General features: G+C 41.1%; 1 protein-coding gene across 3 annotated transcripts in view; it reads right to left on the bottom strand.

Annotated features, from left to right (window-relative positions):
* Positions 1-20,515, bottom strand: part of RALA (RAS like proto-oncogene A) — an 84,673-nt gene extending 64,158 nt beyond the window's left edge. Inside the window, exon 1 of one of the 3 annotated variants that reach the window (XM_003896079.5) lies at positions 19,642-20,515. The gene's annotated coding sequence lies outside the window, so the exon portion shown is untranslated. Of the gene's footprint in view, positions 1-19,060; positions 19,577-19,641 lie in introns of those variants that run through there. The other 2 variants (XM_009203071.4, XM_009203072.3) reach the window with 2 other exon arrangements.
* Between the last annotated feature and the right edge of the window lie 4,484 nt (positions 20,516-24,999).

Raw genomic sequence — 24,999 nt, 5'->3', positions numbered from 1 at the left:
AGTAGGTTCTGGGTGATAACCTAATTATTCTCTTGTGCATCAGATACATAAGAGCCTTTAGTGCTAGGACTCTGGCATTTATATGGATGCTCAAAGGTGTTCTTTGTTTGAACTTTACTTTCTAATTCTTAATGGTATAGTCTTAAGTTTCCTCATCTTCTACCTCACAGGTTTTACTGGATAATTAGATGTAAATAATGAATCTGAAATTGCTTAGGTCAGGGCATGGGAACAGAAGGAAATCTACAGATTCTAGTCACTTCCTCCTGCCTTATGTGTTCCATATGTAAGCTGTAAAACTTGAGCTCCAAGTAAGTGAATGTTACAGTGTTATTTTCAGAAGTTTGTGATCAGGATAGTTAGAAACTAACTAAATAAATGAATGATGTGTGGCCTGAACAGGCAGACCACTTGGGAAACCAGTGGGAAAGTTTTACGACAGCCAGCTTCAATTATTTGATTAAAGGTATATGTAAAATGATTACTCTCAATTCTGTCAACAGTTGCGCTATTTAACAAGTGCTCAAAAATATGTCTACTAAATGCTGCTCCGGATAGCAAACCAAGGAACGAGAAGTCACAACAGTCTTCAGGTCAAAGAGGACATATTTTTAAATATAAACATCCAAAAATGAAGCAGATTTCCACAATATCACTACAGGGGTTTACGAATGGCTAATAGCCAGATAGCTTTGAGGGGATTTTTGTAAAGAGTGTGAAGGAAATCAGAATATATAACCCCCAAATATGCCTCTCTGATGTAAAAATTACTTTTTAGCTGAAGACAACTGAGAGATAGCAAACCAAGGAAAATCTCTATCCTCTTCCTTTTCTACCTAAAGGCAGGATATAGGTTATAAATCCTCTGTTACTAGAAACAACTCTAGACTCATCAGCCCAGAGACAGCACCAGAGGAATCTGCAAACAAATCTTACTCCTTTACTTTCCCCCCTTATCTTTACCTTTCCACAGTTTCCCACTCCTGGAAGCCTAAAATCCTTTCCTTTGTCCTGTCATTTACCCACACATTTACTGCCCTTTGTTGACGACGCTATATAAACCAGAGCTGCAAGCTACTGTGCTCTGAGTTTGTTTTCACTGCGGTTTCTCCCATGTGTTGTATGCTGCACATGTTAATAAACTTGCTTTTCTATTGTTAAATTGTCTTTTGTTACAGCGATTGTTCCAATTGAGGAACTAAGATGGGTAGAGGTGATCTTTAGCCTTCCTCTTGGGTACAAAAATACACAAGATGACCCCTTAAGGTCTGTTTCAACTCTGACAGATAATACATTTTATACAGATAATCTGAAGCCAGAATTTTTCAATTCTGCATTTAATTTTCATACTAAAATAAATCCCAAAAAGTACTATATGGAAGAAATGTAAGTTTCACACGGTATCCAAAGATATCTGTTCAACTACATGAACAAATTCCAGTTGTATCAATCTACTAAAGGTTTAGATAAGAAGCACTTCAAGTGATAAACATGATTTCCTTTTTTCAGCAAGAAAATCACTAAAACTACATCAATAACACCATCACCATCACCATCCACATCATATACCCAACGTCATGAAAATGAACTGGGAATTATGCTTACTTAAAAAAATTATCCTTACTTAAAACAAAAATCACTTCAAAGATGAATCATATAACATATGGACACTGACAGAGCTTGGGAATCCAAATATATGAACACAGAGGAGAAGCAAACCAGTTTTAAAAAATTGATTTCAGCAATCTGTAGGAATGTAGGAACTCCAAGATGGTCATAACCCCACTCAGAGAGGTAAAGAAAACTACGTAAAAGAAAGTCCACGAGAAGTGGGGAGGTCAGCCACAATTATCAAGTTGTTATCAATGTTGAGATAGGTCCCCTCCCTTCCCTGGGAGGTGGGAAGATGTATGTGGAATATTTTAGCATAAACCAAGTATCATATGTGTTTGTTTCAATACAAAAATGGTTCTATTAGTAATGCTAAAATTAATCAGAAAATAAATGTGAGTTTTAGAAAATAGTACAGGTATTAACCTTCTATTCATTACTTTTGGTTTAACCTCATAAAAATGGGCAAAACTGATATAACAGCCGTAAAGAAGTAGACATATGATTTGTCTGCCCAGCACCCCTCCAGTACCCCTTCCTCTCCTTACCCCATCACAACAGGACTAAATTAGCATGCGCCACTTCCCTCAAAAGCAAGGCATGAGACCCAAGCTGGCCAAAGCGCTCCATTTCTTGGGCTCTTCTAGTAGGGCTAGTGAGGAAGAACTGAATCTGGAGATAAAGGTGACCACATGAAGAGAGTCTGCCAGTAAAATGGAGAAGTAGAGGAAGAGAGAAAAAAATGGCAAAACTCTGTTTTGCTGAACTGGTTTTCTGGCTCTTACAACTGTGGGTAGAGTCCTAATACCCACAGTATGAGTATCTGCTTCACATGATTCAAAGCGGAAGAGTTTCTCACTGCTTAATTGTTGAATGAAGATGAAGGTGACTATTCTTTCTTTAACTGACTCTGCTTTAATACTATTAATAGATACATGGAAGAATTATGACCAGAAGATGTAGCTTTTCTCCCAACCCTCCAAGAAAGTCACATGGGAAATTAGAAAACATTAAGAAAGGCTCATGGTCAACATCATTACCAAAAAACACAGCACTCTCTGAGAGAAAATATCTGCCAATCATATATATCTGATAAAAGATTTGTATCTGTAATACACAAACTCTTACAACTCAGTAACAAGAAAATAACCCAATTAAAAAAGAAACAGGAAAAAGATTTGACTAAACATCTCACCAAAGAAGATATGTGAATGGCTAAGAAGCACATGAAAAGATGCTGAACATCATCAGTTATTAAGGAAATGCAAATGAAAACCACAATAAGATACCATTTCAGGCTGGGTACAGTGGCTCATGCCTGTAATCCCACCACTTTGGGAGGCCAAGGCAGGTGGATCCCTTGAGCTCAGGAGTTTGAGACAAGCCTGGGCAACACAGCAAAACCCCGTTTCTACAAAAATACAAAAATTAACCAGGAGTGGTGCCATGCACCTGTAGTCCCAGCTGCTGGGGAGGCTGAGGTGGCAGGATTTCTTGAGCCTGTGAGATTGAGCTCCAGTGTGCCAAGATCTCACCACTGCACTCCAGCCTGAACAATAGAGCAAGGCCCTGTCTCAAAAAAAAACAAACAAAACAAAAACCAGATACCATTTCATACCCACTAGAATGGTTATAATACAGAAAAAAACACTAACATCAAAAAAGACTACAGCAGGTCCTCAAATAATGTTGTTTGGATCAACATCATTTGGTTTTAATGAAATAGGAGGAAAAAACCCCACATTCCAAAGATGTGTACAAGAGGTTCACAGGCATGTCTAAATTGTCCATGCCTGAGTGAGTGTGGGTGTGTGCATGAGGGCATCCTGCAACAGGATGGCATCCTGTTCAAGGCTGGTTCCAGCCTGGTTCCCTAAGTTGCTGGAATGGGCTCTGGCCATCCAAGAGCCTGAACTGGAAAAAGCGGGTTGGAAAATGAATGGATGAATACAAATTATTAGAAAATAAAAATCTATAAAGTCTATGATAATCGGACAAATGTATGAAAACACAGGATATGATATAAACGTGCTCAGAAAGTCTGTCATATTTGTGATTATTTCTCTCCCTCTATTTTTTTAAAGGAACAGGGTCTCACTATGTTGTCATGGTTAAGACTGCAATGACTATTCAGTCTTAACCATAGTGCACTACAGCCTCAAACTCTTGGGCTCAAGAGATCCTCTTATCTCAGCCTCTTATGGAGCTGGGACTACGTGCGCACATCACCGCCATTTCTTTCTGAACTGTGTGGTGGCAGAAAGTGCTCCTTACATTTTTCGCTTTGTAAAGATTTCTTCTTTGATTTGACCAATCACTAATGCAACTGCTGTCACTCACTGATTCACCAAAAATTGGGTAATAATCTTACTTGTTTGTATCAATCTTTCTGAAAGGTATGTATACCTCACAATTATTTCAATGTTTAGAAGTGTTTTGGGTCTTGATTTAGAAGTTTGTGATGTTTTTGTGACCAGAAATATGCTGCAGAAACTTAACTCTTGTTTATGTCAATTAACCTATGGTAAAATTGTTTTTGTTATACACCATTTCACTTAAAGTCACATTTTCCAAGAACCTACCTAAGACATTAAGTGAGGACTTACTGTGTAACAACTGTCCATAAAGATGCAGAGAAACAGAAGCCCTCAAACACTGCTGGTGAGGATGCAAAATAATGTGCAGCCACTCTGGAAAACAGCGTGGCAATTTCTTAAGAGATTAAACATAAATGTACCATACAGCCCAATAATTACATTCCCAAGTGTATATACATGAGAAATGAAAACATATGTCCACACAAAGACTTGTACATGAATGTTCACAGCAGGATTATTCACAACCAAAAAGTGGAAAAAATCCAAACGTACACCAACTGTAAATAGATAAACAAGATGGCCTGGGCACAGTGGCTCATGCCTGTTATTCCAGAATTCTGGGAGGCCAAAGGGGAGGACTGCTTGAACCCAGGAGTTTCAGACCATCCTGGACAACACAGGGAGAACCCCATATCTACAAAAAAAATTTAAAAACTAGCCAGGCCTGGTAGCATGTGCCTGTGGTCCCAGCTACTTGGGAGGCTGAGGTGGGAAGAATGCTTGAGCCCAGGAGGGTCAAGACTGCAGGGAGACATGATGATAAATAAAATGTGGTATATCCATATCCATAGAATGGAATACTACTAAGCAACAAAAAAGAACTACTGACACATGGGCCAGGTGCCGTGGCTCACACCTGTAATACTATCACTTTGGGAGGCCGAGGCGGGTAGATCATGAGGTCAGGAGATTGAGATCATCTTGGTTAACACAGTGAAATCCCGTCTCTACTAAAATACAAAAAAGTTAGCCGGGCGTGATGGTGGGCGCCTATAGTTCCAGCTACTCGGGAGGCTGAGGCAGGAGAATGGTGTGAACCCGGGAGGCGGAGCTTACAGTGAGCCGAGATCATGCCACTGCACTCCAGCCTGGACAACAGAGCGAGACTCCATCTCAAAACAAACAAACAAACAAACAAACAGAAAAACACATGCTGTAACATGAATGAACCAGAAAGACACTATGCTAAGTAAAAGAAGCCAAACACAAAAACCACATATTGTATTTCATTTATATGTACCATCTGGAAAGGGCAAATCTATGAAGATCCCTGTTATACCCTTAGAAAAATCACTGACTTGACACTAAATATTGTTCTAAATTTATGAACAAGTGGCACACTCCTGTAATCCCAGCTACTCAGGAGGCTTAAGCAGCAGGATCACTTGAGGCCAGGAGTTAGAGGTTAGAGTGAGCTGTGATCACACCATTGCACTCCAGCCTAGGTGACAGAGCATTCAGCCTAAGTGACAGAGTAAGACCCTGTCTTTTAAAATAAAATTTAAAAAAAAAAGAGGGAGAAAGAGACATTAGGAGACAACTGGGAAACCTGAATCTGGATTAGATATTAGAGGATGTTACGGAATTACTACTAATTTTCTTAGGTGTTACAATAGTATTACAACAGTATTATGCAGGAGAATGCCTTTATTCTCAGAAAATGCAAGCTGAAGGACACAAAGGTGAAGTTTCTCCAGCTTACTTTCAAATAGCTCAAAAATCAATCAATCAATAAAAGCATCTATACTCAGAAAAAGCAAATGTGGCTAAAATGATAATTGGTGATTGGTGAATATAGGTGTAGGGTATGTAGGCATTCAATATACTACGTTACTCTTTTCTGTAGGTTTTAAATGTTTCAAAACAAAAAGCTGGGAGCAAATAGCACTCTCATTTTAAACCTAACCAAATGTAAAAGGAATCACCAATAAAGTTCTCTGTGCATTTAGAAAGAAGCACATAGTTGATGTATAAATACTGTCATCTTTTTGGTCTACCTGTGTTAACATACTGAAACAGAGGGAACAATTGTTGAATGAAGGTCAATAAATGTTCCCATGTGGAAGAACAGCTGTTCTCTCTATATCTCTTGGCTGATAATAAAGATCAAATAAGATAATGTATACAAAAGTGCAGTTTCCATTAAAAAAAAATTAGTCATACTTTGTACCTTCCTGTTAACAGGGACAGAAATACAGGATTAAACCTAGCATCATTTTGGGTTACTTTGGCTATAACTGGGGCTCCTCAATTTTGTAGTCAACACTGCACTAACAATTCACTTAGACAATGTCAGTATTCACTATGAATAATTCCCCTTCATTACTCTTAAACATTCTATTTGCTACACCACAAATTTTAACAGTGTGCTTTTAGCAATTTACTGTTTTAACAGCTTGAAACTCATCTGATATTGTTTGACTCTGTGTCCCCACCCAAATCTCATGTCAATTTGTAATCCCCATGTGTCAGGGGAGGGACCTGGAAGGAGGTGACTGGATCATGGGGGTGGTTTCTCCCATGCTGTTCTAGTGATAGTGAGTTCTCATGAGATCTGATGGTTTAAAAGTGTAGCACTTCCTTGCCTGCTGTCTCTCTCTCCTGCTCCACCTTAACGAGAATGTGCTTGCTTCCCCTTTGCTTTCCGCCATGATTGTAAGTTTCCTGAGGCCTCCCAGTCATGATTCCCATTAAGTTTGCAGAACTGTGAGTCAATTAAACCTCTTCTCTTCATAAATTACCCAGTCTCAGGTAGTTCTTTATAGCACTGAGAGAACAAACTGGTATAACATCAAATACACAAATGTAAAACAGAAATTTTGTTAATGAATCAAAAGAAAAGTCCACCTGGAAGTTCAAACAAAAAGTCAAGTTTATAGTTTTTACAATAAAGTGTTCTTGGGACTGGACCTTAAATTTAGAGATCTAAGAAGAAAAGGCATATATGATATGCTAAAACATAGATAACTTCATAAACATAGGCGAGCTCAAAGTATCCTAGCAGAGGAAGGAAAACAAATTATATTCACTAGAATGGCTATAATAAAAAAAATAAGGCAATAACAACTGTTAGTGAAGTTGCGGAAAAACTGGGAACTCTCATACACTGCCAGTGGGGATGTAAAATGGTGCAGCTGCTTTAGAAAAGTTTGGCTGGTCCTCAAAATGTTAAACATGGAGTTACTACATGACCCAGCAATTCCACTCCCAGGTATATACACCTAAGAGAAATGAAAACATACATCCATGCAAAAACACATACATCAATGTTCATGTCAGCATTATTCAATATAAGCCCCCAAGTGGAAACATCCACATGTCTATCAACTGATGAATGGATAAATTATGGCATACCCACACAATGGAACATTATTCAGCCATAAAAACAAATGAAGTATTGCCACATGCTACAATGTGGATGATCTTGAAAACATTATGTTAGGTGAAAGTAGCCAGACACAAAAGACTACACATTGTGTGATTCCATTTATGGAATCCAAAAATTGTTTGGAATAGGAAAGGCTGTAGAGCAGAGTCCCCATCCCCTGGGCCGCAAACTGGTAGCAGTCTGTGGCCTGTTAGGAACTGGGCCGCACAGCAGGAGGTGAGCGGAGGGCAAGCAAGCATTACTTCCTGAGCTCCAACTCCTGTCAGATCAGTGCTGGCATCAGATTCTCACAGGAGTACAAACCCTATTGTGAACTGCGCACATGAGCAATCTAGGTTGTGTGCTCGTTAAGAGAATCTAATGCCTGATGATCCGAGGTGGAACAGTTTCATCCCAACACCTTCCTCCTCCCCATCTCCCCTGGTCTGTGGAAAAACTGTCTTCCACAAAACCAGTCCTTGGTGCCAATAAGGCTGGGGGCCACTGCTGTGGAGACAGAAAATAGATTAGTAGTTGCCAGGGGCAGCTACTGAGGGGCAGAAGAAATCAAGCCTGATGACTAATGAGTATGGCTTTCTTTTTGAAGGTAATGAAAATCTTCTGGAATTAGATATTGGTGATAATTGCACAACTCTGACTATTAAAAACCACTAAATTGTACTTTTTTCTTTTTCAAGACAGGTCTGGCTCCGCTGCCCAGGCTGGAGTGCAGTGGCATGATCTCGGCTTACTGCATCCTCCACCTCCTGGGCTCAAGCGACCCTCCCACCTCAGCATCCTGAGTAGCTAGGACTACAGACAGGCATGCGCCACCATGTTCGGCTAATTTTTCTGTATTTTTTGTAGAGATGCTTGGTTAATTTTTTTGTACTTTTTGTAGAGATGGGGTTTTGCCATGTTGCTAGACTGGTTTTGAACTCCTGGATTCAAGCAATCTGCCCGCCTTGGCCTCCCAAAGTGCTGGAATTACAGGCATGAGCCTCCATATCTGGTGAAATTGTACATTTTAAAGGGCAAATTTTATGGTATGTGAATTATATCTCAATAAATCTGTTATTATAAAGAAGATTCAAGTCCTCACTACAAAAAAATAATAAGCAAAGGAAATAAAGACAATTCACACACTAAGAAATACAAATGACCAATGAAATAGAAACTTTAACAAGACAAAGAAATGGGTTTTATGAACTGGACCAAAACAAAACATAAAAATAAATAAGCATAGCAACAAATAGCGACAAAATGATCAAGTTTTATTTTATTCTTAGGGACTAAGAAAGCTACTGAAAATCACAAGCAGCAAATAAGAATGAAGCAGCAGGGGCACAGAACTGTCTTAGCTGTATTATGCAGATGTAAGAAACAGGAAGGCCTTGGAGATTAATAGGGTAGTGGGAAGGTTACCAATTATTCAAGCACTAAATGACTAGGGCTGGTGTCCCAGAAACCTAAGACTTCAGAGGATGGACTAAATATTTTAGGCAGAAAGATGATGGAAGACAGATTTCCCTCAGACTAAAAATGGTAGGGGGCAGGCAGAGGAAATAAGACAACAACAACAAAAAGAACAGAAAAGATCACCCTCCTGCTGAAGCGTGCCATCAGGGTAGCTGCACACACCACAGAACAAGATCTGAGGATCTTCAAGGCAGGAAACCCCAAAGTCTGCCCCACCCAAGTCTGATTTTCATACCAGTGAGGCAGCAAGACCCTGAGAGAAAAAGGTGACATGGGTCACAGGAAAAGTGAAGACAGATAGGTGGAATGGACCAAGGAATGGACCAAGGTGAGTGAAGGCTCCTCAACCTAAGGACAAGAAGAGATCATTAAATACTCCACCTACCAGCACTCCAGGGACAGCAAAGATGGACAACAGGCCAAGGATTGAGAATTGTAAGGAGTTCTAGGAAGGAACTCATTAGCATATGGGGCAATAAATTAATAAACATCCTACCACCCAGCCCTCCTGGGAGAGAAAACAATAGAATGACAGAAAAGGGCAATAGCATGTGGTCTGAGAGTTCACAAAGGGACCTGGAAATCTTGAAATTACAAGAATCTACAGAAAATATGCTACTTGAACTTTCTGGATAAATTAGATGGCAGTGAAATCAAAACACTCTCCAGAACTTGGGAGACCAAGCACTGGTGTGCAACCACCTTCATTGCCATGTGGATGGAACATGTGCAGGATGCTGGGCCAACACCTGACTTCACACCAACAAATCATTCCTGCCAGATGACTGGATCCGGATAAATAAAACCTGGAGAAAGAACTGCCCCAAAGCCAGATGTCCCAGGCCCTACACACTTGTCAAGAACCACCCACAGCTATGTACTCTAGGATTACCCCCCAATGGATAAACTCATCTAATTACAAACCTGCTGATACAGTTCGGCTGTGTCCCCACCAAAATCTCATCTTGAATTGCAATCGCCATAACCCTACCTGTTGAGGGGGGGACCAGGTGGGAGGTGACTGGATCATGGAGGCGGTTTCCTCTGTGCTGTTTTCGTGATAGTGAGTGAGTTCTCACAAGATCTGATGGTTTTATAAGGCAGTTTTTCCTGCTCTCGCGTGCACATGTTCCCTCTTGCTCTCTCACAGGCATTCTCATTCTCTCTCTCTTTTCTGCTGACATGTAACACATGCCTTCTTCACCTTCCACCATGATTTTAAGTTTCCTGAGGCCTCCTCAGCCATGTGAAACTGTGAGTTAATTAAACCTCTTTTCTTTACAATTACCCATTCTAGGGTATATCTTTATAGCAGTGTGAGAACAGACTAACATCTACCTCGCTATACGATCTAGAAATACAAGAAGTCAAGGTAGCACCACATTAATACAAAACCAGCCTTGCTCATCTGCAAAGCACACACACCACTTAAGACTATGAAGCCTAGAAGGGAATCCCTAGATTTTCATAGACCCATGACAGCTTTAGCCTAGAAGAGAAAAGGAGGTCACCCTGTGGCATCTATGACTAGCTGGGTAAAAAACACAATGAAATCCAGAAAACTGTATAGAGAAGCAAGAAAACTCAGGACTGGTTGTATAAACTGAGAAACCATGGAGCAGTTACCATGCTAAGCACCGTATTTTGCTACCATGCACTAAAAGTTTGACTTTTCCTGCCTCTTGCCACATCCATCTCCTTAAGTATCTTTTGTTAAAATTTAATTTTTTAAAAATTGAGATGGAGTCTCACTCTGTCACCCAGGCTGGAGTGCAGTGGCATGATCTCAGCTCACTGAAGCCTCCCCTCCTGGGCTCAAGTGATCCTCCCACCTCAGCCTCCCAAGTAGTTGGGACCACAGGCACACGCCACCATGCTCAGCTAATTTTTGCACTTTTTGTAGAGACAGGGTTTCACCATGTTACTTAACCTGGTCTCACACTCCTGAGCTCAAGCTACCTGCTGGCCTCAGCCTCCCAAAGTACTGGGATTACAGGTCTTAGCCCCCATGCCCAGTCAATCTCCATAAGCATCTCTTAAAGACATAGCAAAGGACTATGTGCAACCCTTGCAAGGTATATACATAGCCAGATTATTATCTAGGTTTAAATGTACACATTTGTATATCCATGATGAATGTAATACAATGAAGCAATCAGCACCTCTATTATAGACACTGTTACAGTGCTATTTAATATTGTTCTGGAGATATTAGTCAATGCAATTAGATAAGATAAACAGTTAAAAGCATAAACACTGGAAAAGAAGGAAAAAAACTCTATTTACAGATGACATGATAGTATATCTGGAAAGTCTGAGAGAAGCAATGATGAAAGTAATTGATATGATTTGGATGTGTGTCTCTTCCAAGTTTCATGTTGAAATGTGATTCCCAATGTTGGAGGTGGGCCTAGTGGGGGATGTGTCGGTCATGGGGCAGATTCCTCATGAATGGCTTGGTGCTGTCCTTACAGTAATGAGCAAGTTCTCACTCTATTAGTTCACATGACAGCTGGTTGTTTAAAAGAGCCCAGAACCTCTTCCTCTCTCTTACTCCTCTTTCGACATGTGTCACACCTGCTCACTCTTCGCCTTCTTCCATGAGTAAAAACTTCCTGAGGCCTCACCTCGCCAAGCAGATGTTGGTGTCATGCTAGTACAGCCTGCAGAACCGTGAGCCAAACAAATCTCTTTCCTTTATGAATTACACAGTCGTAGGTATTCTTTCATAGCAACGCAAAAGAGGCTAACATAGTCAACTTAATAAGAATTTGGCAAGGTGGCAGGAAAATATGCAGAAATCGACAATATTCGTATTCATGGACAATAACCAGCTAAAAGACATAAATTATAAGAAAACTATAATAGCAACAAAAAAGATAAAACAGCTTAGGAATAAGCAAGAAATGTTGAAAACTTATATGAAGAAAACTATAAACCATTCCTCAAAGACACAAAAGTAGAATTTAAAAAATAAAAAGACATTGTTTGTTTTAGGTTAACATGTCTCAATACCATCAAGATGTCAATTCCATAGCGGGGCATGATGGCAGACACCTGTACTACCATCTACTCAGGTGGCTGAGGCAGGAGGATCACTTGAGCCCAGGAGTTCAAGGCTGCAGTGAGCTATGATGGCACCACTGTACTCCAGCCTGGGCAACAGAGGGAGACCCTTTCTCTAAAAAAAAGATGTCAGTTCTCAATAAGTTAGTATAAGCTTAATGTGATCCTAATAAAAACAGCAATGAGGCCGGGCACCGTGGCTCATGCTTGTAATCCCAGCACTTTAGAAGGCCGAGGCAGGTGGATCACTTGAGGCCAGGAGTTTGAGACCAGCCTGGCCAATATGGCGAAACCCCGTCTCTACTAAAAATAAAAAAAATAAGCTGGGCATGGTGGCACACGCACGTAGTCCCAGCTATATGGGAGGCTAAGGCAGGAGAATCGCTTGAACCTGGGAGGCAGAGGGTGCAGTGAGCTGAGATCGCACCACTGCACTCCAGCCTGGGTGACATGGCGAGACTCTGTCTCAAAACAAAACAAACAAACAAAAACAGCAATGGAATTGTTTCACAGACTTAAGACAAATCGATGCTAAAGTTCATACAAGAAGGCAAGAAAAACAACGAAGAGGAAGCGCTATAATGGGGGACTAGCCCTACCAACTATTAAAACATACTACAAAGCCTCTATGATTAAAATGATGTGGTACTGGTACATGAATGGTGAGATAATCCAATAGAAAAAAATACACCCAACTGCATATAGAAGGAACAAGAATTTTTTTTTCTTTTTAAAATAAATGTCATTGGGGCAACTGGATAGCCACTTGGAAAAGGATAAAATTAGATGCATTCCATATATCATACATAGAAATAAACTCTGAATGGAACTAAATGTGAGAAACGAAACTATATGCGTACCAGAAGAAAGCACGTATAATGTGAATTCCTCTATAACCTGAAGGTAAGAAAAAGCTTCCTAAATATGACTAAAACTTCAGATGCAGTAAATTTAAAATTTACATATTTGACTATACAAAAACAATCTCTTGCATGGCAAAAAATCACCACAAGCAATGCCAAGACAACTAGCAAAAATATCTGCAACATATGTCAAAGTTAAATGGCTAATATTCTTAAATAGAAGGAACTTTTAAAAGCTGAGGGGAAAAAAGACTGAAAGTCATATAGAAAATGGGCAAATTGGTCGGGCACGGTGGCTGCTGCCTGTAATCCCAGCACTTTGGGAAGCTGAGGTGGGCAGATCACTTGAGTCCAGGAGTTCAAGACCAGTTTGGGCAACATGTTAAAACCTCATCTCGACAAACAAAATACAAAAATTAGCACAGCATGGTGGCATGCACCTATAATCCCAGCTACTCAGGAGGCTGAAGTAGAAAGATCACTTGAGTCTCAGAGGCTGAGGCTGCAATGAGCTGTGATCGCACCATTGCACCACTGCACTCCAGCCTGGGAGGGTCCAGCAAGACTCTGTCTCAAATAAAAAAAAGAAAGAAAGAAAAAGAAAAAGAGAGCTGGGCACAGTGGCTCACACCTGTAATCCTAGCTCTTGGGGAGGCTGAGGCGAATGGATCATGAGGTCGGGAGAGCGAGACTATCCTGGCTAACACGGTGAAACCCCGTCTCTACTAAAAATACAAAAAATTAGCTGGGCGTGGTGGCACGCACCTATAGTCCCAGCTACTCGGGAGGCTGAGGCAGGAAAATCGCTTGAACCTGGGAGGCAGAGGTTGTAGTGAGCTGAGATGGCGCCACTGCACTCCAGCCTGGCAGAGCAAGACTCTATCTCTAAATAAATAAATAAGTAAATAAATACAAAAATTAGCCAGGCATGGTGGCGCACACCTGTAATCCCAGCTACTCAGGAAGCTGAGGCAGAAGAATCACTTGAACCTGGGAGACGGAGGTTGCAGTGAGCAGAGATCATGCCACTGCACTCCAGCCTGGGCGACAGAGCAAAACTCCGTCTCGAAAAGGAAAAAGAAAAGAAAGTGGGCAAATACTATGAACAATAAAAAGAAATATTAAAATGGCCCTTAAATCTATGAAAACATGTTCAATTCACTTATAATAGAAGTACAAAAGAAAACTACACTGAGATACCATTTCTTACCTATTAGATCAGCAGAAATTCAAAAGCTGACAAAACACTGCTGGTGAGGCTGTGGGAAATAAACACTCTACTCTCATACACTGCTGGCAGGAATGCAAAATAGTACAACCCCATAGGATGAGGAGTCTGACAGTATCTAACAACTCTACATATGCATTATCCTGAAGATGTATCTCCAACAATACAAAGATACACGTACGCAAAGTTTTTCACTGTAACATCATTTGTAATTGCTAAATATTAGATATTATTTAAATGTTCAAACAGGACATAGTTGAAAAAACTATGGTACATACGATAGCAGTTAAGAATGAAAGTTATTGATTTTAGTTTATGTATATTATCTTTTCACATTGCTACTGAGTTGTTAGGAGATAAATACTTATTAAGTTGTTCAGACCTAATTACTTAATAAATTAAACTGGCTGGGCGTGGTGGCTGACGCCTGTAATCCCAGCACTTTGGGAGGCTGATGTCGGCAGATCACGAGGTCAGGAGTTCGAAACCAGCCTGGCCAGCATGGTGAAACCCCGTCTCTACGAAAAATACAAAAAATCAGCCGGACATAGTGCCATGTGCCTGTAATCCCAGCTACTCGGGAGGCTGAGGCAGAAGAATTGCTTGAATCTGGGAAGTGGTGGTCGCAGTGAGCCGAAATCGTGCCACTGCACTCCAGCGTGGGTGAAAGAGCGAGACTCCATCTCAAAAAAAAAGAACAAACAAACAAAAAATTAAACTGTTAGGTGTTTCTTTTGACCTAGGGATGCTGTGAAAAAAATTACTGCGATAATAAGGGTGCCATGAATTCAGAAAGCTTGGGCACTTGACTGATAAAGGCCTATGAAGAAGGCCTTTAAGAGAGAGAAAGAATGCGTGTGTGTGTAGTTATGAGGTTACTGTAGATTGTTGTCAACAAAATTTACAATAGGCTAATGAAAGTACTCTCTCCAGTGTAGTAAGAGCTGTAACAGATGTTATGACAGGACATAAGAGAAGCAACCAGCCCAACCTTGAAGGTTTTTTTTTTTTTTTGAGGGATGGGATCCAGAGAGAGAACCTAATTGTAATTTTTTTTGGAGAAGTATAACCTAAACTGAATTCTGAAGGACCAGTAGGAGTATACTAAATTAGGGTAAGGAAGAGAGGCTAGAATTCCAGGAAGAGGAAATGGAGGACTGAGTAAACAAACACTAGCATTCCAGAAGCTGGGTATTCTTAGAACAAAAGATCATCCAAGAAGAGAGATAAGGCTAAAGGGTTAGGTAAGAAAAAAATGAAAAAATATGAAAGATAAAGGGGAAAAAAAAGAGTTAGGTAAGGAGCACATCTTGAAGATTTTGTATATGAGATTAAGGCTAAATGGAGTTTGAATTTTATTAATGGGCAAAAAAGAGCCACAAGAGGATTTCAAGCAGGGGAATATCACCACTGTTCTACACAAGAATGGGAAAAGTATCAGATGAGTTCCAACCACAGGCTATAAGGCTGCTGCAGTAATCCAGAATAATCTAGACAGGGCAGCTGAACTCAGTGTTCAGTCGCTCAGTGTGGCAACCTCCACTTTCAATGGAGTACTACGTTAGCTTCTCGACTACATAAGCAAACAGATCCCATGGCTTAGATGATCACAATCATAATCTTTTGGAAACTGGGGGATCTTCGCTCACCTTCCCAATAAATCAGGGAGTATAAGCCATTTTATAATCTAACTGTGTCTTATTGTCCAAAATAACATTATCAAACCCTGACATTTAGTTTCAAAAGTAAATTCAGTAATAAAATTGGATCCCAGACTTTAAGGAGATTATGTATGTCAGTGTTACATCTATTGCATCTAATATAGGACCCTAGCTGTGAAGGGCTTTAAGAACAGTATCATTTTATGGAGGCATGCCTTTTTTGGCTTGTAAAGACTACCCTCTTCACTTTGAGAAACTAAGTCAACACCTTCACGTATAATTAAATCAAATATGCAAATTCTCATCTAAAATTTACTCATACATAGAAACCCATAGAAGTTTAATTTCTTTTTTTCTATATGGCAACCCAAATCCTTATGAATGCAATAAGGTAATAAGAAAGATGTCTTAAAAAAAAAAAAAAAAAAAAAAAGAATAACTGTTACTTATGGGGGCCAGATAATCAGCTGTTTTTTACTTAACGGTATATCTTTAAAAAAACAGAAAGAGAGAGAGAGAAAAACACATTCTTCAAAGTAAGCCTATTTAAAAGTGCATTTTAAAAAGTGCACAGGCTTAGAAGGAGGGAAGAGAATTCTACCAGCACTGAATAGCAGCTAGACCCTTACAAGACTTCTGCCACCTTTAAGCCTCCATCTTAAACCCAGAGAAAATGATTAACGGCCTCAAATGGTTAAAAACAGACCCAGAACATCTCTGCTTCTTTTACCATTCTTTCTACTGTCCCCCTTAGCTTCTCCCCAATTTCCATTAGTGAAAGAAAGAACTAAAAAAACAATGTGATTTCAAGGAAAGGTCACTACAAATAGACTTATGGTATTCCTCTCAAACAGGGACAATTCTGTTACTTTAAAAAGCACTAATCAAAAGAACTGAGTCCAAATACTTTACCAGAACACTGACAGGAACAATGCCCAACCATTTTTCCATCATGGCACACATAGAAGGTGGTAACACTGTATTTGTAGGCACACTGAAGATAGAAGAATGGCTGCTCCTTGAGGCCACCTGGCCAGGGCCACTGGCAACCCCAGGCCACACTTGATGTCCAAGAGAGAGGAATCAGTATCTTCGCCTTCCTGAAGCTCCAGTTCCCAGCTCAGTCAGAACTGCCTTTTCCACAGCCATTTAGGATTAACTGCAATAATACTCAATGCTCTCAGCAATTGTTACTTTCAAATCTAGGCTCTACTATACAGAAGCTAGGTGCCCAGCCTCTGGCAAATAACTTCAATTTACCTTAATAAAGTATGGGAAAACTACCTGTCTTGCAGAAGTGTTGTGGAGATTAGAAATAATTTAAGTAAAGCTCTTATCACAGTGCTTGGCAGGCAATCAACACATGAGAACTCTTATTACCAAGAGGACTACTGAATTAAAGAAGGAAAATCTAACCTCTGTATAGTGGTAATGTCACTGCCATAAGAAATTGCTGGCTTCCCTCTCCTTAGTGTCTAAGAGTTAAAACATTTTATAAAACAATGAAAATCATAAACTATCTACTTCAAAATCATAATATTTTTCCTCATTAACATTCACAGCCTCTTATTCCAGTTATTTTTTTTTTTTTTTTTTTTTGAGGCCGAGGTCACGCTGTCGCCCAGGCTGGAGTGCAGTGGGCAGCGATCTCGGCTCCTGCAAGCTCCTGCCTCGAGGTTCGCGCCATTCTCCTGCCTCAGCCTCACGGTGGCTGGGGACTGCAGCCCTACAGCGCCCGGCCCCTGTTTTTTATTTTTTAGTAGAGACGGGGTTTCACTGTGGTCTCGATCTCCTGACCTTGTGATCCGGCCGCCTTATTCCAGTTATTTTAAAAGTAATTGTCCTTGCCACTCATCTACTAAAGAATACAAATGCATATTACACTGATATGCATATCTACAAGAATTGACAGTGGTACATTTATTTACGTTCTGTACAAGCTAAGCTCGGAAAAACAGTGCAGGACCACCACCAGATACTTGGAGAGGACAGAAAACATCAGCACCTTCTTCTTATTTGAACCTCCCTAACATGAAAATAATCCAACCATCTATAGACAAAAATATTCCCTCACAAATAGTAGACAAGATTCTTTTCTATAATTAGTCCTTTCTTCCTTTGGAAAGTCCTGTGAAGAAAGTGTTGTAATGAAGTACTGCTTCAAAATAAATGATACGTATTATTGCACACTCAGCAAACACACTAGAGAACAGCATCTGGATCTTGGAAAATAAATGTAAAAGAGGCTATTGGTAAATCATGCCAAGGTCACATCAGGATGTCAGAGGATTGCATGTATTCATGGGAAGAATGAACCACTATAAGCATTCTGGGAAGCACCACGTTTTCCAAACAGTGATAATTCTTAATTTCCTCTTTTTGATTAAGATAGGGTACAGTTATCAACCCCAAACATAAACTTGCTGTGTATCACCAGGCAATCTCTTCCTACTAACTCTGAATATGCTCAAGTAGTAAGCATTTAACACTGGAATACAAGTTACAATGCCCAGCACAATTTTAATATAATTTTAACCTTTCAGAGCAGGATAGTTTTGGAAGGTAAAGAATCCTTTGACTCTGCTGAAGAATGTAAAGACGAAGTAAAGTCTGCATGTGGCAAGAACCTAAAACAAAACAAACAGCCTAGCCCAACAAAAATAAGCAACTCCTGGATGGTGACTGTGAGATAACCTATACATTCATTCATTCAGTGCAGGTGTGAACAGCTTCATGTTCAAGGCATTCTGCATAGAAACAGTGATAAGTAGGACATGGCTCCTGCCCTGAAGAAATTCAAGGTCAAAAAATGGTGTTTTCAGATAATATTTTACAATAACAGTGTTATTATTTTAATACAAGAGTCAGTTTAGAATAATATTGTGTTCCAGAGACAGAAAAACATGAGCTAATAAGACACACTGAAATACATTAATAAACATACTATAAGAGTTTACTAATGAAATCTGTTATCCAATTTCTGGAATATGATTAAAGTTGCAATTTACTTCCTGGAAAAGCATTAACTTATGATACATGTTTTATAATGTTTTATAAAGGTTGTTCCCCACACACACTACACACTTTGTAAATTAGGTGCTTTTCAGCTTGACACGTAGGGCGTGGCACGGGGCTTCTCACACTACCTCAGCGACACTTGGAAGAGCTCTTACAAGTATGGACATTTAGGTTTCCGAGCACAGGCCAGTTAACTCCCTAATTCTCCCTAAATCCTGAAACAACACTGCCACCCGTGTGCCGTCACCCCCGTCTACTTATACACATATATACAGGCTAAAGCATGTCAATCACATCTTCCACTTCTAGAAATCTTTCAGAAACGAACCACAGAAGAAACACCTCTCTCCTAAAATGTATTCTCTTCCTCATTTTAGAAGCTAGATTACCTGAAAATGGGCTAAAGCTGTGCAAGCGCCCAAGGCCAGGTAGTCAGTTCAGCGCGGGGAGTCTAATGACTTTAGTCTGAAAAAACATTCCTTTAACTGGTAAAAAACAAACAAACAAACAAAAAACCCTGGGGGAGATGCTTAAAAAGCAGCAGCTCTAGTACAGGCAAGGAGTGGAAAGAAAGGGAAGGAGGGGAGAGGGGCGGAGTGAGGCGCGGGGACTGCGGCGGCAGCGGGTTGCCCCAGGTCGCGGGCACCGCCCGGGCGGGAACTTGGGCGCCGTGGACGAGAGGTGCGGGGTGACCTTCGGACGAGGCCAACTCAGAGGGGCTGCCGGGCGCGGGGGACCTCTCCGCAGCCGCCCGCTCTTGGGGGCTCACTCGCCCCACAGCGGCGAACGCGGTGCCCCGGATTCCAGCCGGGCTCATCTCGCAGCTCGACCCCGGGCAGAACGCGGGATGTGCAATCTCGGCAGCCCGAATCCGTGTAAGGGCCTCGGCCCGCCGCAGCCCGGACACACCCCCGCCGCCGCCCCGGTGGCCCCAGTCCCTCCCCGGGCGGCCCGAGCGGGCATCGCTCACCTGCACCCCGAGCCAGTCCGCCGCCCCGAAGGCTCCGGAAGCCGCGGCTGCGTGGCTCCGGCCGGAGGGTACTCGGTCCTTGTCGCCTGGGAGGCCCCGCGCCGGGAGCGGTCGAAGGAGGAGTCTGACGGGTGGCGACGGAGCCTGGGCGGCTAGAAGAGGAGGAGGAGGAGGAGGAGGAGGAGGAGGAGGAGGAGGAGAACTCCAACGCTCTGCTCTGGGGAGATCCACCCTCCTCCTGGCGGCTCTGCAGCAGCCGCCGCAGATCACTTCCGGGGCGCTGGGGAGCGGGGCGGGGCGGCTGGGGAGCGACTTCCTGTCCGTGGGCTGAGAGGAGGGTGATCATGGGCCCGGGCAGGAGAACAATGGCTTGGAGGGCGCAGGCTGCCCGGCCTCCGCCCCCTGCATGGTGAGGCCTGTCTGCGCTGTCTTTCCGGTGGCCCCACCCCCGGCTCTCTGAGCTCCGCGAGGTGAAGTCATCTCCCGGGGGCTCGGGAGTGGCTGCGGGCCTCGCGGAGGTTCCCGGATCTCGGCGGCGTCGCCCCGGTGTCCTTGTCTTTATTTTGGGGACCAGGAGGGGGTTCTTGCGGGAAGGAGGGGAGAGCGGAGTCCGCCATCTTGCTTCTAGAGGGTCAGCTCCTGTTCCCTGGGCGTCTGAGGGTTGAGGCCGCTCGGTGGCGTGGCCGGAGGTATTCAGAGCGGAGCTGGCGACGTGGCTTGTCGCGGGCCAAATCCCAGGAGGCGGGTCAGCCGCCTACCCTGGCTGGAGGGTCTCGTGGCTGTCCTGGGCCTCATCTAACTGCTGACCCCCTGGAGAATTCGCCTCCTTGGACGGTCTGCGAGTTCTTTCTGAGGGGTATCGGACCCCCCCTGCGATTCTGCGGGTCGGGTGTCGGTGTGGCACTGAGATCATCTTGCGGCCCCATGGCACTGTGATTTGGTAGCTTGTGAGAAGTAGTTTCACTAAATCCGTAAATTTAAGTTAGCAACTACAGATTCTTATGTCTTGACATTTATTCGCTTATCTCTCTTTGCTTCCTACAAATTGAGTACCAACTACATTCCTGGTATGAGCCATTCAAGTATTGTCCAGTCTAGTGGGCAGACAGACATGAAAGCAAATAATTGCTATTGAAAGTATGGTATATCAAGATGTACAGAGTAAAGAATGGATAGCTGTACTAACTGTAGGTTAGAGTTTTTAAGATAAATAGGTATTTTCTACTACAAAAAAAGGGGTGGGATGGCAAATCCGGATCCGAACAGAAAGGACATGCAGCACGGGGACAAATAATGTGTTGAGAAGAATGAGTAATAATTACAGGTCTTAAATTTCATACTTAGGTTGCTGAAAAGGATGAGGCTAGAGAAGAAAACAGGAGCCAAATCACGAATCATCTGTGCCCTGGTGAGGCAATGAGTGGACAGATTACAATTTAAGCTATTCTTCTGTTGGTAGAGAACAGATATAACTTGCGGGGTGGAGGTGGGAGGGCAGAGGAGAAGGGTAAGCAGAGAGCCCACAAGGGGGCTATTGCAGAAGCCCGATCCTGTGAGTGGTAGTGAGCATCCAAAGGAGATGGATTCCTAAAATATTCAAGAGACCAGATCAACTGATAATTGGTTGCTAGGGGCAGCTGCCAGATAGGAGAATGGAAGAGGCAATGATGAGGCCTTGTTTTGCTTTGAGGGAGGGGCAGGATAAGGGCGTATTTTACTAAATAAGATAAGGAAGAGTTAGAATGAGTCCTGGGAGGGGACAGTCAGTTTTGGAGTTGATGAGTGAAGTAAGAGTGGTGCTGTCTAATGGTGGTTGCTGTATGGGTCTAGAGCTCAGGGAGGAGCGGGGCTGAAGTTGGAAACACCACAGGTTTACATTACCACATCCAAGCTGACTGCAGTCTTACGTCATTGAGCACAGTTTCAAAACTACTACTCCTTTCTCCCTGCCTTTACTTGGGAAAATTACTGAAATACCGTATTAAAAAACCCAGTATGGTGATATGTGTCATCCATAGACCAATACTTTAATGTTTAATGGTCTTCTAAGGACCCTAAAGGTCAGGTTTAGCAGAAACTGGATGTAACAGTGGTAACTGTTAATAGTATAGCATCATTAACTCATAAAATGAAATATTACCTATGTTTATATTTTAATATTTTAATTTTTTTCTTTTTTATTCTCTAGGAATTGCTCCGTTCCAATAAAATATTTTAAATTTAATCATTGACAGCAGTTAAGCTGGCCATAGGTTAAGGATTGAGGATGGTGGGTTGCACAAATATCTGCTCAATGGAGAACTAGAAGGAGGATGACTTCAAGAAGAGTGAGCGATAGGAATGCAATGAAAGACAACCTCAGATTCATTAGTCAGCCTGTCTCAGCTGCTTTTCGGTGGCTCACAGCTATGCTAACCTAGCATAAAGCAGTCAGAAATAGAATAGTTCATTTTGAGCAGAGCTTCAGAAAACCACAAATAGTAAAAGCCCTATAAATAATAGCTACAGCTGCAAACCAAAGACTAATTATTAGTTTTTAACTCTATATCCCTGTAGAGCAGCATTTTTGAACACACAAAAATGAGAAACTCATTCACTTACATCGTAGATTATTTAAATACAGTATTCTCAACTTGCCTTGGATAAAAAAGCATTTAGGTGTATTGAACAACCATATAATGGATAATATACTGAATAGGAAATGAGAATAATTAGCTTGAGTCCCTTTTTTGTTAGTTGTTCACCGTATGACCCTAGCAATGTCACTTAACCTCTCTATGCCCTAGTTTCTCTGACTGTAAAATAGAGATAATAATAACTTTCTATCAACTGCCTCTCAGAGATATTATAGGAAATAACAAATTAATGCTATGAAAGCTCTTTGAGGTACTTGGATGAAAGGGCATAATTGTAAGCACATACTATTAATAATTAGCACTAATATCCAGTAGCACTCATGAGCATTCCTGACTTTGCTGCCTGGATTACTCAAAGAACATGAAGGATCCTGTTTTGAAATACACTTAGATCTTTTTTCTTAACTTGTGAATTGACTGTTTACTATTTATGATCAAACCTAGTGTATTAACAAATATAGTTAATGAAAGAGGGAAGTAAAAAGAAGTTTTGGTAACTACAACTTTTATGTTCATGCTACTCATAGCTAATATATGCTTTGGGGGAAAATACAGGGTAGATAGGGATTTGCCAGAAGCATATTTTAGAATTAATGATTAGTCTACTCCAGTCAATTAACTGGAATTTTGTATTAAAAACATTGCTCATGTCCCCATAGAATAATGCAGTCCCTATAGAATTTATATACAGTTACATGTTTGACACAATTAAGTTGAACATTCCTGTGAGACTCTGTCATTCTCATCGCTGTTTAATCAGAAACGTAATGAAATATATAGACTTGTGAAGTTTCGTCCAATGTCTATCCCTAAAGTAGATGAAATTTTTTTCCATTAAATTGGTGACTTCAGTGTTTCCTTTAGAAAGGTGTATGCATAATGTAAATATTTAAATATATTCATGACTACATAATGTGCATATTTATTTTTATATACTTGCTTATATACCAATTTATAAAATTATCATATAATGTATATTAACTATACATCTGGTAACAACAATGACAAACAAGACTTTTTTGTGTTTTAGGGCCAGATGAAAAGGTAATTGGTTAACAGCCATTTGTCACCATTGATGAAAAATCAACTCAAAGTCATGTTTTATTATTTATCAGAGTTAAGAGCATTATCTATAAGAGTCATGACACCTTGACTGCGTGTAGTGGCTCACACCTGTAATCCCAGCACTTTGGGAGGCCCTGGCATGAGGATCACTTGAATACAGGAGTTCAAGACCAGCTTGGGCAACATAGGGAGTCCTCATCTCTATTTAAAAAAAAAAAAAAAAACAAAACTAGGCAGGCATAGTGGCATTAACCTGTGATCCCAGTTACTCGGGAGGCTGAGGTGGATCCCTTGACCCCAGAAGGTCGAGGCTACAGTGCCTGTGATCATTATACTGTGCTCTAGCCTGGGCAACAAAATGAAACCCTGTCTCAAAAAAGAAAAAAAAAATCCATGACACCTTAACATTTGTACTATTTCATTTTGTTTTCACAATTTTGTGAGATACAAATTGTTCAAAGAAAGATTGCAGTGAGCCAAGATCTTGCCATTGCACTCCAGCCTGGGCAACAAGAGCAAAACTCTGTCTCAAAAAAAAAAGAAAAGAAAAGAAAAAGAAAAGAAAAGAAAGAAGTAGGCTTAGAGTGCTGAAAGACTAGCCCTCTAAGACTAGTTTTTAAAGACTTAAAAACTCGCTACAGTTGTCAAGTAGCATACTCAAGCACACATCTTGAGATTCTCAAATATATTGTTTCTTTTAGTACTTTATACCAGGGTCACCAGCTTGATATGACTGTTATTTCAGAACGTATTTATAATATGAGCATTTCTGGCTTATTTTTGATTGCCTGCAGCATCTCCAAAATTCAGCCAAACTTAAGTTTTTAAAACTGAAAACTACAATTCTTATGTTTATGGCTGTATCTTTACCAGCTGGAAGACAGGCACTTTGTTTTATTCATTTTTGTATCCTTCATGTTGTCCAAAATAAGTACTCAGAAAATATTTTGGGGATAAATAAAAAGTATATTGTGATGTTTAGTTGAATTAGGGATTAAAAAGCTGATACAATCACCTCAGAAACTTTTTTAGGGGGTTGTACCCATTTTCAGCACATTCATATAAAGATAGTTTGTTTGGGTTTATGCTTTAAATTGGTGGAACCATTGCCTCAGTTTCCCACTTCATTTTTAATGATGTCATGCCTTGGAGAGATAGGCTTAAGTAGGTGCTGGAGATGACAGTCACCTGTATGATATGCTTCTGGATATGTTTGTTGGGCTTAGATAGTCTGGATGACCCACAACAAAAGGGTCACCTAGAATATCTAAACACAGCTTTAATGAGAATGTGTAAAGAGTGGGGTTATGACAGTTTAGGTCTTCATAATTCTCCTCTTCATGTCGACGACCCTTTTGGACCACGTATTTCTATACTTTTTCTGTCAAGGGATTGGAGGATAAGAGTACTGTATCAGTGGTTCCCAAATGTGACTGCTTATCACAATCACCTGTATAGTCCCACTCTAAACATAGAAAATATTTAGATTTAGGATTAGAAAATCTTGGGTGAAGTCCAAGGCATCTGTAACTGTAATAACACTCTCCCTCGAATTCCAATGATCAGTCAGGTTTGGGAAGTTCTGGTTTCAATAACTTGTTCGAGGTCACACAGAACCCTAAGTAGAGCCAGAAATGAACTCAAATCTTTTGAGTCC

This window comes from Papio anubis, chromosome 4 (assembly GCF_008728515.1).
Source record: "Papio anubis isolate 15944 chromosome 4, Panubis1.0, whole genome shotgun sequence".
Taxonomy (NCBI): Eukaryota; Metazoa; Chordata; class Mammalia; order Primates; family Cercopithecidae; genus Papio; species Papio anubis.
Note: the sequence above shows the minus strand (reverse complement) of the source record. Positions and strands in the feature narration are given on the sequence as shown.